Source organism: Pseudochaenichthys georgianus, unplaced genomic scaffold, assembly GCF_902827115.2.
Source record: "Pseudochaenichthys georgianus unplaced genomic scaffold, fPseGeo1.2 scaffold_167_arrow_ctg1, whole genome shotgun sequence".
NCBI classification, from domain to species: Eukaryota; Metazoa; Chordata; class Actinopteri; order Perciformes; family Channichthyidae; genus Pseudochaenichthys; species Pseudochaenichthys georgianus.
Window position 1 is genome coordinate 310,843 of NW_027262480.1, and position 13,949 is coordinate 324,791.

At 40.6% G+C, this 13,949-nt stretch overlaps 18 non-coding genes across 18 annotated transcripts; all 18 read right to left on the reverse strand.

The window, feature by feature from the left end:
* Positions 1 to 84: 84 nt before the first annotated feature.
* trnav-uac (transfer RNA valine (anticodon UAC)) lies at positions 85 to 157 on the reverse strand. The gene has a single exon. It is a non-coding gene; the product is annotated as a tRNA-Val (tRNA).
* Positions 158 to 258: 101 nt separating this feature from the next.
* Positions 259 to 331, reverse strand: trnav-uac (transfer RNA valine (anticodon UAC)). Its single transcript has one exon. It is a non-coding gene; the product is annotated as a tRNA-Val (tRNA).
* A 201-nt stretch (positions 332 to 532) lies between these two features.
* Positions 533 to 605, reverse strand: trnav-uac (transfer RNA valine (anticodon UAC)). The gene has a single exon. It is a non-coding gene; the product is annotated as a tRNA-Val (tRNA).
* Positions 606 to 706: 101 nt separating this feature from the next.
* On the reverse strand, positions 707 to 779 carry trnav-uac (transfer RNA valine (anticodon UAC)). Its single transcript has one exon. It is a non-coding gene; the product is annotated as a tRNA-Val (tRNA).
* Positions 780 to 1,227: 448 nt separating this feature from the next.
* trnav-uac (transfer RNA valine (anticodon UAC)) lies at positions 1,228 to 1,300 on the reverse strand. The gene has a single exon. It is a non-coding gene; the product is annotated as a tRNA-Val (tRNA).
* A 609-nt stretch (positions 1,301 to 1,909) lies between these two features.
* trnav-uac (transfer RNA valine (anticodon UAC)) lies at positions 1,910 to 1,982 on the reverse strand. The gene has a single exon. It is a non-coding gene; the product is annotated as a tRNA-Val (tRNA).
* A 101-nt stretch (positions 1,983 to 2,083) lies between these two features.
* On the reverse strand, positions 2,084 to 2,156 carry trnav-uac (transfer RNA valine (anticodon UAC)). Its single transcript has one exon. It is a non-coding gene; the product is annotated as a tRNA-Val (tRNA).
* Positions 2,157 to 2,256: 100 nt separating this feature from the next.
* trnav-uac (transfer RNA valine (anticodon UAC)) lies at positions 2,257 to 2,329 on the reverse strand. Its single transcript has one exon. It is a non-coding gene; the product is annotated as a tRNA-Val (tRNA).
* Positions 2,330 to 3,599: 1,270 nt separating this feature from the next.
* trnav-uac (transfer RNA valine (anticodon UAC)) lies at positions 3,600 to 3,672 on the reverse strand. The gene has a single exon. It is a non-coding gene; the product is annotated as a tRNA-Val (tRNA).
* A 275-nt stretch (positions 3,673 to 3,947) lies between these two features.
* On the reverse strand, positions 3,948 to 4,020 carry trnav-uac (transfer RNA valine (anticodon UAC)). The gene has a single exon. It is a non-coding gene; the product is annotated as a tRNA-Val (tRNA).
* Positions 4,021 to 7,559: 3,539 nt separating this feature from the next.
* On the reverse strand, positions 7,560 to 7,632 carry trnav-uac (transfer RNA valine (anticodon UAC)). Its single transcript has one exon. It is a non-coding gene; the product is annotated as a tRNA-Val (tRNA).
* A 201-nt stretch (positions 7,633 to 7,833) lies between these two features.
* Positions 7,834 to 7,906, reverse strand: trnav-uac (transfer RNA valine (anticodon UAC)). The gene has a single exon. It is a non-coding gene; the product is annotated as a tRNA-Val (tRNA).
* A 101-nt stretch (positions 7,907 to 8,007) lies between these two features.
* trnav-uac (transfer RNA valine (anticodon UAC)) lies at positions 8,008 to 8,080 on the reverse strand. The gene has a single exon. It is a non-coding gene; the product is annotated as a tRNA-Val (tRNA).
* Positions 8,081 to 11,268: 3,188 nt separating this feature from the next.
* On the reverse strand, positions 11,269 to 11,341 carry trnav-uac (transfer RNA valine (anticodon UAC)). Its single transcript has one exon. It is a non-coding gene; the product is annotated as a tRNA-Val (tRNA).
* Positions 11,342 to 11,442: 101 nt separating this feature from the next.
* Positions 11,443 to 11,515, reverse strand: trnal-uaa (transfer RNA leucine (anticodon UAA)). The gene has a single exon. It is a non-coding gene; the product is annotated as a tRNA-Leu (tRNA).
* Positions 11,516 to 11,786: 271 nt separating this feature from the next.
* On the reverse strand, positions 11,787 to 11,859 carry trnav-uac (transfer RNA valine (anticodon UAC)). Its single transcript has one exon. It is a non-coding gene; the product is annotated as a tRNA-Val (tRNA).
* A 435-nt stretch (positions 11,860 to 12,294) lies between these two features.
* Positions 12,295 to 12,367, reverse strand: trnav-uac (transfer RNA valine (anticodon UAC)). Its single transcript has one exon. It is a non-coding gene; the product is annotated as a tRNA-Val (tRNA).
* A 201-nt stretch (positions 12,368 to 12,568) lies between these two features.
* trnav-uac (transfer RNA valine (anticodon UAC)) lies at positions 12,569 to 12,641 on the reverse strand. The gene has a single exon. It is a non-coding gene; the product is annotated as a tRNA-Val (tRNA).
* Between the last annotated feature and the right edge of the window lie 1,308 nt (positions 12,642 to 13,949).

Here is a 13,949-nt window from a genome sequence, read left to right on the forward strand (position 1 = left end):
TGTTTCCTAATCAAACCCACATGATCAAATATAAATGACTAGCATAAAATACTACTAGTGATGGCAGCCAATACAATAAAGCCTTGGTTCCACTGGGGATTGAACCCAGGACCTTCTGCATGTAAAGCAGATGTGATGACTACTACACTATGGAACCTCTGTGACATTTAAGTTGCTAATCAAATATCCAAAACATGGTAGAATATTTATGAAAAACTATACAAATACTAGCAGTGACGTCACGTGTGGATAAAGCTCTGGTTCCACTGGGGATTGAACCCAGGACCTTCTGCGTGTAAAGCAGACTTGATAACCACTACACTATGGAACCTCTGTCATGTAGACATTTTAAGTTCATGTATATGTATCTGGATATCACCAAAGTTTATTTTTTACTAACAATTGTAAGAGTTGGTGGGTTACATTGATGCAAGGTCAGGGTAAGGTTATGAACATGGTTTTCCATTTTTTAAGGGGCAATCTTGATTCATTTGACCTGAAATAAGGCCCAGGGAACAACAAGACAGCTGTCAGATTCCACTGGGGATTGAACCCAGGACCTTCTGCGTGTAAAGCAGACGTGATAACCACTACACTATGGAACCTCTGTAACAATACATTGCCTAATCAAACCTTTAACACATGATGGAATATAAATTAGTAGCATAAGATACTACTAATGATGGCAGCCAATACAATAAAGCTTTGGTTCCACTGGGGATTGAACCCAGGACCTTCTGCGTGTAAAGCAGACGTGATGACTACTACACTATGGAACCTCTGTGACATTTAAGTTGCTAATCAAATATCCAAAACATGGTAGAATATTTATGAAAAACTATACAAATACTACCAGTGACATCCTGTTTGAATAAAGCTCTGGTTCCACTGGGGATTGAACCCAGGACCTGCTGCATGTAAAGCAGACATGATAAACACTACACTATGGAACCTCTGTAATAATACATTTCCTAATCAAACTTTTAACACATGATCAAATATAAATGACTAGCATAAAATACTACAAGTCATGGCAGCCAATACAATAAAGCTCTGGTTCCACTGGGGATTGAACCCAGGACATTCTGTGTGTAAAGCAGACTTGATGACTACTACACTATGGAACCTCTGTGACATATAAGTTGCTAATCAAATATTCAAGACATGGTCAAATATATATGAATACTATAAAAAAAGTACCAGTGAGGTCAGGTGAGGATACAGCTCAGGTTCCACTGGGGATTGAACCCAGGACCTTCTGCGTGTAAAGCAGACGTGATAACCACTACACTATGAAACCTCTGTAATAATACATTTCCTAATCAAACCTTTAACACATGATGGAATATAAATTACTAGCATAAGATACTACTCATGATGGCAGCCAATACAATAAAGCTTTGGTTACACTGGGGATCGAACCCAGGACCTTCTGCGTGTAAATCAGACTTGATGACTACTACACTATGGAACCTCTGTGAGAAAGTAATTTAACTAATTGCAATATAAACATGGTTCTGAATATAGTTCAGGAGTTAAAAAGCTGCATTCACAGTCTCAAAATAAATATTAGAGATACAGTACTTCTGGGGATTGAACCCAGAACCTTCTGTGTGTGAAGCATGACATGATGACTACTACATGAATTGCATCATTCATGTCATTCTCTCAAATATGTTGGTGTTTTGGTCACATAAGTCACAGTGGATGTACAGAGACTGATGCTAGGGTTCATTGTTATTTAGTTCAAGCATTGTTTTAAATCTAGTCAATGTTTATTTTTTACATTTTCTCTATTTACAATTGGTAATGATTAATTAGGCACAAAGACTTGTGATTTCCACTGGTTCTTGGAACAAACCCACACGTATTGTCTCGACGATTGACCGGATGCTATAAGACCAAAGTCTGGTTCCACTGGGGATTGAACCCAGGACCTTCTGCGTGTAAATCAGACGTGATGACTACTACACTATGGAACCTCTGTGACATTGTGGTTGCTAATCAAATATCCAAAACATGGTAGAATATTTATGAAAAACTATACAAATATTACCAGTGACGTCACGTGTGGATAAAGCTCTGGTTCCACTGGGGATTGAACCCAGGACCTTCTGCGTGTAAAGCAGACGTGATAACCACTACACTATGGAACCTCTGTAAAATACATTTCCTAATCAAACCTTTAACACATGATCAAATATAAATGACTAGCATAAAATACTACTCATGATGGCAGCCAATACAATAAAGCTTTGGTTCCACTGGGGATTGAACCCAGGACCTTCTGCGTGTAAAGCAGACTTGATGACTACTACACTATGGAACCTCTGTCATGTAGACATTTTAAATTCATGTATATGTATCTGGATATCACCAAAGTTTATGTTTTACTAACAATTGTAAGGCTGAAGTCGAATAGTCCATTTAGCTTAGGAACCTTCCTAAAGGAGTGAAATGACCCGGAAGTCCCTCAGTGGCAGCCATGATAAGTGCCGTTCGAATTCTCTAGAATGATGAGAATGATAGGAAAGGAGGTTTCAAACTTCCTTTATAACCTCCTTTAGCTTAGGAACCACTGGACCTCCCTAACCGGCAGGAGAAGCGAAAATGCTGCCCCACAATGCCTTGCAGCCGCAGCATTTGCCGTCACTCCACGGTCGGCCGTTCATTGAAACAACCGATTATGACCGAGAAATTATATCATGAAAGTTACGGTGCTTATTAAGCATTTTAAAACATAGGTGGTACGTTGCCAAAGTGCTTTGTTTTGAACGTTCATCAGTATTATAATCAAAAAGAGAAATATGAACGTTAGTTTTCACTGAAATTATCAAATAAAGTCAACATTTCAGTCTTTACTGAGCTGTGTGGGCTTTGTTCAACTTTTAAAAGATGTTTGAATGGTGATATACACAGTGATAGATGTTAAGGACTAACGTTTATAATAAATACATCTGTATTGATTTTAAGATCTTTAGTTCATACAATCATACGTATTGGGATCATTTGTATTAATGTGGACCGGAGGGAGAGGGTGACGAGCATAAGTTTCACTTTCCTTTTTTATTTCAATTCCAACTTTGGTCATGAAGAATATGTTTCTCTGTTGTCCACGTTCATAAAGCAAAGCAGCAGCATCAGAGCACGGTGCAGAGTCTCTAGATGAGTTTACAGTAGTCCCTTGTTCTTATTAAACATTAATGTTGTAGTCCGCTGTATAGAAAACTGTAGTTTCCATAGTTTCCCCACAGCAGCAGACGCACACAATGACGTCCGCTGGCGCATCATAAACACGTCCGATAGTGAAAGTGCATTCGGATTCTCTAAAGTACCGCAGTCTCTTCTCCTAAGTCCTTTTGAATTGTCCTATCCACTATCCCTTAACCCCGTGACGTTTCACTCAGAGGTCAAGGAATAGACGATAGGGTTAGAACTTAGGAGCTGATTTTTAAACTATCCGACTGCAGCCTAAGAGTGTGTGGGTTACATTGATGCAAGGTCAGGGTTAGGTTATGAACATGGTTTTCCATTTTTTAAGGCGCAATCTTGATTTATTTGAACTGAAATAAGACCCAGGGAACAACAAGACAGGCGTCAGGTTCCACTGGGGATTGAACCCAGGACCTTCTGCGTGTAAAGCAGACGTGATGACTACTACACTATTGAACCTCTGTGACAATTAAGTTGCTAATCAAATATCCAAAACATGGTAGAATATTTATGAAAAACTATACAAATACTACCAGTGACATCCTGTTTGAATAAAGCTCTGGTTCCACTGGGGATTGAACCCAGGACCTGCTGCATGTAAAGCAGACATGATAAACACTACACTATGGAACCTCTGTAATAATACATTTCCTAATCAAACTTTTAACACATGATCAAATATAAATGACTAGCATAAAATACTACAAGTCATGGCAGCCAATACAATAAAGCTCTGGTTCCACTGGGGATTGAACCCAGGACCTTCTGCGTGTAAAGCAGACGTGATAACCACTACACTATGAAACCTCTGTAATAATACATTTCCTAATCAAACCTTTAACACATGATGGAATATAAATTACTAGCATAAGATACTACTCATGATGGCAGCCAATACAATAAAGCTTTGGTTACACTGGGGATCGAACCCAGGACCTTCTGCGTGTAAATCAGACTTGATGACTACTACACTATGGAACCTCTGTGAGAAAGTAATTTAACTAATTGCAATATAAACATGGTTCTGAATATAGTTCAGGAGTTAAAAAGCTGCATTCACAGTCTCAAAATAAATATTAGAGATACAGTACTTCTGGGGATTGAACCCAGAACCTTCTGTGTGTGAAGCATGCCATGATGACAACTACATGAATTGCATCATTCATGTCATTCTCTCAAATATGTTGGTGTTTTGGTCACATAAGTCACAGTGGATGTACAGAGACTGATGTTAGGATTCATTGTTATTTAGTTCAAGCATTAGTTCAAAATTGAATACAACATCGACCCAATTTCTTCGGTCAATGACGGGAGAGTTTTGAAAGTGACAAAACACTGTTTCACACATTTAAAAACACTTAAACAATTAAACAATGTTTACCCAGGATTCAGGCACCTTCCCTGGCTTGTAAAATGTGGTGATGCGCCCTGGAGGTATCAGACTATTTAAAACATGTATACCCAGGATTCAATCACTTTTCCTGGCTTGCAAAGTGCTGTGAAAAAGCCTGTTCTCTTGGTGCAGTCTGGGTGCAAGAGGCATGCGCTGAAATGAGATCTCTGGGTGTGCTCTGTGGCTCTCACAGCCCGCTTCTCTCTGGCTGCTCTCTCCCTGTTTTCACAGCACTTTTCCCCAGCTTTCAAACACTTATTGCTGGGTATGACAGCCTTGTGCATCACCCTGGAGCTCTGCCTAGGTGCCTTTGAGTGTGAGACCCTGTTAACAGTAGTGAACCTGCTGCCAGCATTACAAACATATAAATCAGGCGTTTTCAATCAATCAATCAATCAATGTTTATTTATATAGCCCAATATCACAAATGTTACATTTGTCTCAGTGGTCTTCACAGTGTGTACAGAATATCAGTATGACAATACGACACCCTCTGTCCTTAGACCCTCACATCGTACAAGGAAAAACTTCCAAAGAAAACCTAGTTTAAAGGGTTTTAACACTTTTTTCCTTGAAAATGATTTGTATTCACTATCATGGGGCTATATAAATCAAATTGCGGGTAATTAGGAGCACAATTGTACCTTTTACTATTTAAATGTATTTGTATTATATATTTTGGTCTATTAAAGTGACATTTATGGGTGACTTTGTCAGTTTATGGAGATTAGCCCACAATTCCCGGAGGTTCCAGGCCGAATTTTGGAGCCCATAGGCGGCCTGCCATGTGCCCCCATCTGTGGAAAGCCGAAAAAAGTAAAGAAAATGGTCAATTACATCTTAAAATAATCAAAAATGAAGTTTTAAAAAATCGTGAAAAAACTAGAGTGCCAACAGAGGAGGGGCTCCAAAAAGCTCAAGTCTTCGGCGCTTCGGGCCGAAGCCCTGGACACTTTTCCACTCCCCCGTTGCATTTGACAACGGAGAGGGGAATCGAGACCTCCCCTCCTCCGTCAAAAAAATGAATTCATGTTTTTCAAGCTACCATCCGCACGAAATCAGAAACCCGGTTTTTGAGAGGACTCAGAAAAAAAACGGCCGTTTCACATGATGGAGGAATGTGTCCGCTACATGAGTGCTTTGGCTCGGATACAATTGTTGCCTGGAGACCCCCCAGAATAGTTCTTATCAAACTTTAAGTTTTTGAACTGGTCTCTGAAGGAATGCAAGGGGAGTTGTCAGGGAATTATGAGACACTATTTTGGGTTACAATTTCTCCTTTTTCACCCCTTTCCTCTGGTTCTCCCAAAAGATAACTTAGAGTTTTTCTGACTCTGGAGGAATGTAAGGAGAGTTGTCAGGGGACTCTATCCGCCTTAAGAGACACTATTTTCGGAAACAATTTATCCATTTTCACCCCTTTTCTCTGGTTCTTCCAAAAGTTTACTTAGACTTTTTCTGACTCTGGAGGAATGTAAGGAGAGTACCCGCATTATGATGCACTATTTTCGGATACTTTTGGCCCGTTATCATGGTTCTCCAAAAAGTTAACTCAGACATTTTGTGACTCTGGAGGAATGTGAGGGGAGTTGCCAGGGGACTCTACATGCATTATGATGCACTATTTTCGGATACTTTTGGCCGGTTTTCATGGTTCTCCAAAAAGTTAACTCAGACTTGTTGTGACACTGGAGGAATGTGAGGGGAGTTGTCAGGGGACTCTACTCTATGATGCACTATTTTCGGATACTTTTGGCCCGTTTTCATGGTTCTCCAAAAAGTTTACTCAGACTTTTTGTGACTCTGGAGGAATGTGAAGGGAGTTGTCAGGGAACACTACCTGCATTATGATGCACTATTTTTGGATACTTTTGGCCCGTTTCCATGATTCTCCAAAAAGTTAACTCAGACTTTTTGTGACTCTGGAGGAATGTGAGGGGAGTTCCCTCACATTCCGCTCTTCACCAATCCTGTTTGTAATATACATGGATCGGATTTCGAGGCGTAGTCGTGGGGGAGGGGGTCTGCAGTTTGGTGGACTAAGGATTGCACCACTGCTTTTTGCAGATGATGTGGTTCTAATGGCTTCATCGGTCTGCGACCTTCAGCACTCACTGGATCGGTTCACAACCGAGTGTGAAGCGGCTGGGATGAGGATCAGCACCTCCAAATCTGAGGCCATGGTTCTCAGCAGGAAACCGATGGACTGTCCACTCAAAGTAGGGAATGAGTCCTTACCCCAAGTGAAGGAGTTCAAATATCTCTGGGTCTTTTTCTCGAGTGAGGGAACAATGGAGCGTGAGATGGGCCGGAGAATCGGAGCAGCGGGAGCGGTACTGCAGTCGCTTTACCGCACCGTAGTGACAAAAAGGGAGCTGAGCCAGAAGGCAAAGCTCTCTGTCTACCGGGCCATTTTCGTTCCTACCCTCACCTATGGTCATGAACGATGGGTCATGACCGAAATAACGAGATCGCGGATACAAGCGGCCGAGATGGGTTTTCTCCGCCGGGTGGCTGGTGTCTCCCTTAGGGATAAGGTGAGAAGTTCGGTCATCAGGGAGGGACTCGGAGTTGAGCCGCTCCTCCTTTGCGTCGAAAGGAACCAGTTGAGGTGGTTCGGGCACCTAGTTAGGATGCCACCTGGGCGTCTCCCTAGGGAGGTGTTCCAGGCACGTCCAGCTGGGAAGAGACCAAGGGGTAGACCTAGGACAAGGTGGAGGGATTATATCTCTTCGCTGGCCTGGGAGCGCCTTGGGATCCCCCAGTCAGAGCTGGTTGCTGTCGCCAGGGAAAAGAAAGTTTGGGGCTCTCTGCTGGAACTGCTATCCCCGCGACCCGACCACGGATAAGCGGGAGAAGATGGATGGATGGACAAAGACTTGTGATTTCCACTGGTTCTTGGAACAAACCCACATGTATTGATGTATTGACTCGACGCTATAAGACCAAAGTCTGGTTCCACTGGGGATTGAACCCAGGACATTCTGCGTGTAAAGCAGACGTGATAACCACTACACTACGGAACCTCTGTCATGTAGACTTTTTAAGTTAATGTATATGTATCTGGATATCACCAAAGTTTATTTTTTACTAACAATTGTAAGAGTTTGTGGGTTGCATTGATGCAAGGTCAGGGTAAGGTTATGAACATGGTTTTCCATTTTTTAAGGCACAATCTTGATTCATTTGACCTAAAATAAGACCCAGGGAACAACAAGACAGGCGTAAGGTTCCACTGGGGATTGAACCCAGGACCTTCTGCGTGTAAAGCAGACATGATAACCACTACACTATGGAAGCTCTGTTATAATATGTTTCCTAATCAAACCTTTAACACATGATCACATATAAATGACTAGCATAAAATACTACTAGTGATGGCAGCCAATACAATAAAGCTTTGGTTCCACTGAGGATTGAACCCAGGACCTTCTGCGTGTAAAGCAGACGTGATGACTACTACACTATGGAACCTCTGTGACATTTAAATTGCTAATCAAATATTCAAGACATGGTAGAATATTTATGACTACTATATAAATACTACCAGTGACGTCACGTCACTGGTAGTAAAGCTCTGGTTCCACTGGGGATTGAACCCAAGACATTCTGCATGTAAAGCAGACTTTATGACTACTACACTATGGAACCTCTGTGAGAATGTAATTTAACTATTTGCAATATAAACATGGTTCTGAATATAGTCCAGGAGTTAAAAAGCTGCATTCACAGTCTCAAAATAAATATTAGACATACAGTACTTCTGGGGATTGAACCCATAACCTTCTGTGTGTGAAGCATGACATGATGACTACGATATGAATTGCATCATTCATTTTATTCTCTCAAATATGTTGGTGTTTTGGTCACATAAGTCACAGTGGATGTACAGAGACTGATGTTATGGTTCATTGTTATTTAGTTCAAGCATTAGTTCAAGATTGAATACAACATCGACCCAATTTCTGCGGTCAATGACGGGAGAGTTTTGAAAGTGAAAAAACACTGTTTCACACATTTAAAAACACTTAAACAATTAAACAATGTTTACCCAGGATTCAGGCACCTTCCCTGGCTTGTAAGATGTGGTGATGCGCCCTGGAGATATCAGACTATTTAAAACATGTAGACCCAGGATTCAATCACTTTTCCTGGCTTGCAAAGTGCTGTGAAAAAGCCTGTTCTCTTGGTGCAGTCTGGGTGCAAGAGCCATGCGCTGCAATGAGATCTCTGGGTGTGCTCTGTGGCTCTCACAGCCCGCTTCTCTCTGGCTGCTCTCTCCCTGTATTCACAGCACTTTTCCCCAGCTTTCAAACACTTATTGCTGGGTATGAAAGCCTTGTGCATCACCCTGGAGCTCTGCCTAGGTGCCTTTGAGTGTGAGACCCTGTTAACAGCAGTGAACCTGCTGCCAGCATTACAAACATATAAATCAGGCGTTTTAACACTTTTTTCCTTGAAAATGATTTGTATTCACTATCATGGGGCTATATAAATCAAATTGCGGGTAATTAGGAGCACAATTGTACATTTTACTATTTAAATGTATTTGTATTATATATTTTTGGGCTATTATAGTGACATTTCTGGGTGACTTTGTCAGTTTATGGAGATTAGCCCACAATTTCCGTTGGTTCCAGGCCAAATTTGGGAGCTCATAGGTGGCCTGCCATGTGCCCCCATCCGTGGAAAGCCGAAAAAAGTAAAGAAAATGATCAATTATATCTTAAAATAATCAAAATTGAAGTTTTAAAAACATCTTGAAAAAACTAGAGTGCCAACAGAGGAGGGGCTCCAAAAAGCTCAAGTCTTCGGCGCTTCGGGCCGAAGCCCTGGACACTTTTCCACTCCCCCGTTGCATTTGACAACGGAGAGGGGAATCGAGACCTCCCCTCCTCCGTCAAAAAAATTCATTCATGTTTTTCAAGCTACCATCCGCACGAAATCAGAAATCCGGTTTTTGAGACGACTCAGAAAACAAACGGCCGTTTCACATCATGGAGGAATGTGTCCGCTACATGAGTGCTTTGGCTCGGATACAATTGTTGCCTGGAGACCCCCCAGTATGGTTCTTACCAAACTTTAAGTTTTTGAACTGGTCTCTGAAGGAATGCAAGGGGAGTTGTCAGGGAATTATGAGACACTATTTTGGGATACAATTTCTCCATTTTCACCCCTTTCCTCTGGTTCTCCCAAAAGATAACTTAGAATTTTTCTGACTCTGGAGGAATGTAAGGAGAGTTGTCAGGGGACACTATCCGCCTTAAGAGACACTATTTTCAGAAACAATTTATCCATTTTCACCCCTTTTCTATGGTTCTTCCAAAAGTTAACTTTCAGGTGGATAAAGCTCTGGTTCCACTGGGGATTGACCCCAGGACCTTCTGCGTGTAAAGCAGACGTGAAGACTACTACACTACGGAACCTCTGTCGTGTAGACTTTTTAAGTTAATATACATGGATCTGGTTCCAACCAAAGTTTATTTTTTACAAACAATTGTAAGAGTGTGTGGGTTACATTGATGCAATGTCAGGGTCAGGTTATGAACATGGTTTTCTATTTTTTAAGGTGCAATCTTGATTAATTTGACCTGAAATAAGACCCAGGGAACAACAAGACAGGCTTCAGGTTGCACTGGGGATTGAACCCAGGACCTTCTGCGTGTAAAGCAGACGTGGAAACCACTACACTATGGAACCTCTGTAATAAGACTTGTCCTAATCAAACCTTTAACTCATGATAGAATATAAATGACTAGTATAAGATACTACTAGTGATGGCAGCCAATACAATAAAGCTTTTGTTCCACTGGGGATTGAACCCAGCTTGTGATTTCCATTGGTTCTTGGAACAAACCCACACTTATTGACTCGATGATTGACCGGATGCTATAAGACCAACGTCTGGTTCCACTGGGGATTGACCCCAGGACCTTCTGCGTGTAAAGCAGACGTGAAGACTACTCCACTATGGAACTTCTGTCGTGTAGACTTTTTAAGTTAATATACATGGATCTGGTTCCAACCAAAGTTTATTTTTTACAAACAATTGTAAGAGTGTGTGGGTTACATTGATGCAATGTCAGGGTCAGGTTATGAACATGGTTTTCTATTTTTGAAGGCGCAATCTTGATTCATTTGACCTGAAATAAGACCCAGGGAACAACAAGACTGGCGTCAGGTTCCACTGGGGATTGAACGCAGGACCTTCTGCGTGTAAAGCAGACTTGATGACTACTATATGGAAACTCTGTGACATTTAAATTGCTAATCAAATATTCAAAACATGGTCAAATATATATGACTACTATAAATATAGTACCAGTGAGGTCAGGTGAGGAAAAAGCTCTGGGGATCGAACCCAAGACCTTCTGTGTGTGAAGCATGACATGATGACTACTACATGAATTGCATCATTCATGTCATTCTCTCAAATATGTTGGTGTTTTGGTCACAGTGGATGTACAAAGACTGATGTTAGGGTTCATTGTTATTTAGTTCAAGCATTGTTTTAAATCTAGTCAATGTTTATTTTTTACATTTTCTCTATTTACAATTGGTAATGATTAATTAGGCACAAAGACTTGTGATTTTCACCGGTTCTGGGAACAAACCCACACTTATTGACTCGACAATTGACCGGATGCTATAAGACCAAAGTCTGGTTCCACTGGGGATTGAACCCAGGACCTTCTGCGTGTAAAGCAGACGTGATAACCACTACACTATGGAACCTCTGTAATAATACTTTTCCTAATCAAACCTTTAACACATGATCAATTATAAATGACTAGCATAAAATACTACTAGTGATGGCAGCCAATACAATAAATCTTTGGTTCCACTGGGGATTGAACCCAGGACGTTCTGCGTTTAAAGCAGACGTGATGACTACTACACTATGGAACCTCTGTGACATTTAAGTTGCTAATCAAATATCCAAAACATGGTAGAATATTTATGAAACACTATACAAATACTACCAGTGACGTCACGTGTGGATACAGCTCTAGTTCCACTGGGGATTGAACCCAGGACCTTCTGCGTGTAAAGCAGACTTGATGAATGCTATATGGAAACTCTGTGACATTTAAATTGCTAATCAAATATTCAAGACATGGTCAAATATATATGATTACTATAAAAATAGTACCAGTGAGGTCAGGTGAGGATAAAGCTCTGGTTCCACTGGGGATTGAACCCAGGACCTTCTGCGTGTAAAGCAGACTTGATAACTACTACACTATGGAACCTCTGTGAGAATGTAATTTAACTAATTGCAATATAAACATGGTTCTGAATATAGTTCAGGAGTTAAAAAGCTGCATTCACAGTCTCAAAATAAATATTAGACATACAGTACTTCTGGGGATTGAACCCAGAACCTTCTGTGTGTGAAGCATGACATGATGACTACTACATGAATTGCATCATTCATGTCATTCTCTCAAATATGTTGGTGTGTTGGTCACATAAGTCATAGTGGATGGACAGAGACTGATGTTAGGGTTCATTGTTATTTAGTTCAAGCATTGTTTTAAATCTAGTACATTTTTATTTTTTACATTTTCTCTATTTACAATTGGTAATGATTAATTAGGCACAAAGACTTGTGATTTCCACTGGTTCTTGGAACAAACCCACACTTATTGACTCGACGATTGACCGGATGCTATAAGACCAAAGTCTGGTTCCACTGGGGATTGAACCCAGGACCTTCTGCTTGTAAAGCAGACGTAATAACCACTACACTATGAAACCTCAGTCATGTAGACTTTTTAAGATAATGTACATGTATCTGGATATCACCGAAGTTTATATTTTACTAACAATTCTAAGAGTTTGTGGGTTACATTGATGCAAGGTCAGGGTAAGGTTATGAACATGGTTTTCCATTTTTTAAGGCGCAATCTTGATTCATTTGACCTGAAATAAGAAACAGGGAACAACAAGACAGACGTCAGGTTCCACTGGGGATTGAACCCAGGACCTTCTGCGTGTAAAGCAGACGTGATAACCACTACACTATGGAACCTCTGTAATAATATGTTTCCTAATCAAACCTTTAACACATGATTCAATATAAATGACTAGTATAAAATACTACTAGTGATGACTACTACACTATGGAACCTCTGTAATATTAAATGTCCTAATCAAACCTTTAACACATGGTAGAATGTAAATGACTAGCATAAAATACTACTAGTGAGGGCAGCGAATAGGAACAAGCTATGGGGACTGAACCCAGGGCCTTCTGCGTGTAAAACAGACGTGATGATACTACAATATTGAACCTCTGTAACATTTAAATTGCTAATCACATCTCCAAGATATGGTAGAATATATGACTTCTATAAAAATACTACGGGTGATGGCAGCCAACAGGATAAAACATTGTTTCCACTGGGGATTGAACTCAGGACCTTCTGCGTGTAAAGCAGACATGATAACTACTACACTATGTGTTAGGGTTCAGTTTACATGAAAAAAGTTATTCGCTGCTTTGTCAAAATCCTTTTCCTGGCATAAGACCTCAGTCAGGTAACAATAAGACATGTTTGTGTGGAAATATCCCACATACTGACTGTGGTAATAACATATAACTTTTGTGTAAAGCAGACGTGATGAGTACTACACTATGGAAACTCAACAAGGAACCTTTCACCATACGGAAACTTACATATAGGATTGAAATAACACAATATATATAAAACCCTTAAACATTAATATAAAATAACCCAATTGCCCTTTGGCACAGGCTCCCCCAACACACACAACACACACTCACACCACCCCATGCTTATTGAATATATTAAATAGGTAGTTTGAACCTCTTGGTGCTCCAATTTGACTCTGCCAGAGAAACATGCTGCTCAGCCTTCTGTGCCCTTTCCCCACACATACAAACACACGCACACACACACACACACACACACACACACACACACACACACACACACACACACACACACACACACACAGATCCCCTTTGCGCCCTCAGGGCCCCCATATGTACTCGATGGATGAGCCTTTTCAAGACTACTCGTACAGAGATTTCAGAAGTGTCTGCACATGTCCAACAGTGCAGTACACAGTAAAGATATATCAGAGCTCAGTCCTAACAGTATAGTACAAATATTGTCAGCATCAATCCAGCATGGACCTTTTATAATGTCGTTTGAATTTAACCAATAACTGATAACATCTGTTCAAAAAATCTCACAAAAGAGACTTGGATTACATTAACAAAATGTGATAGTTTGTAAATGTATTCAAGATAACATGGGTTGCGTAAACAATTTCCAGCGGTGAAACATTCCCATCAATCATCAATCATTCA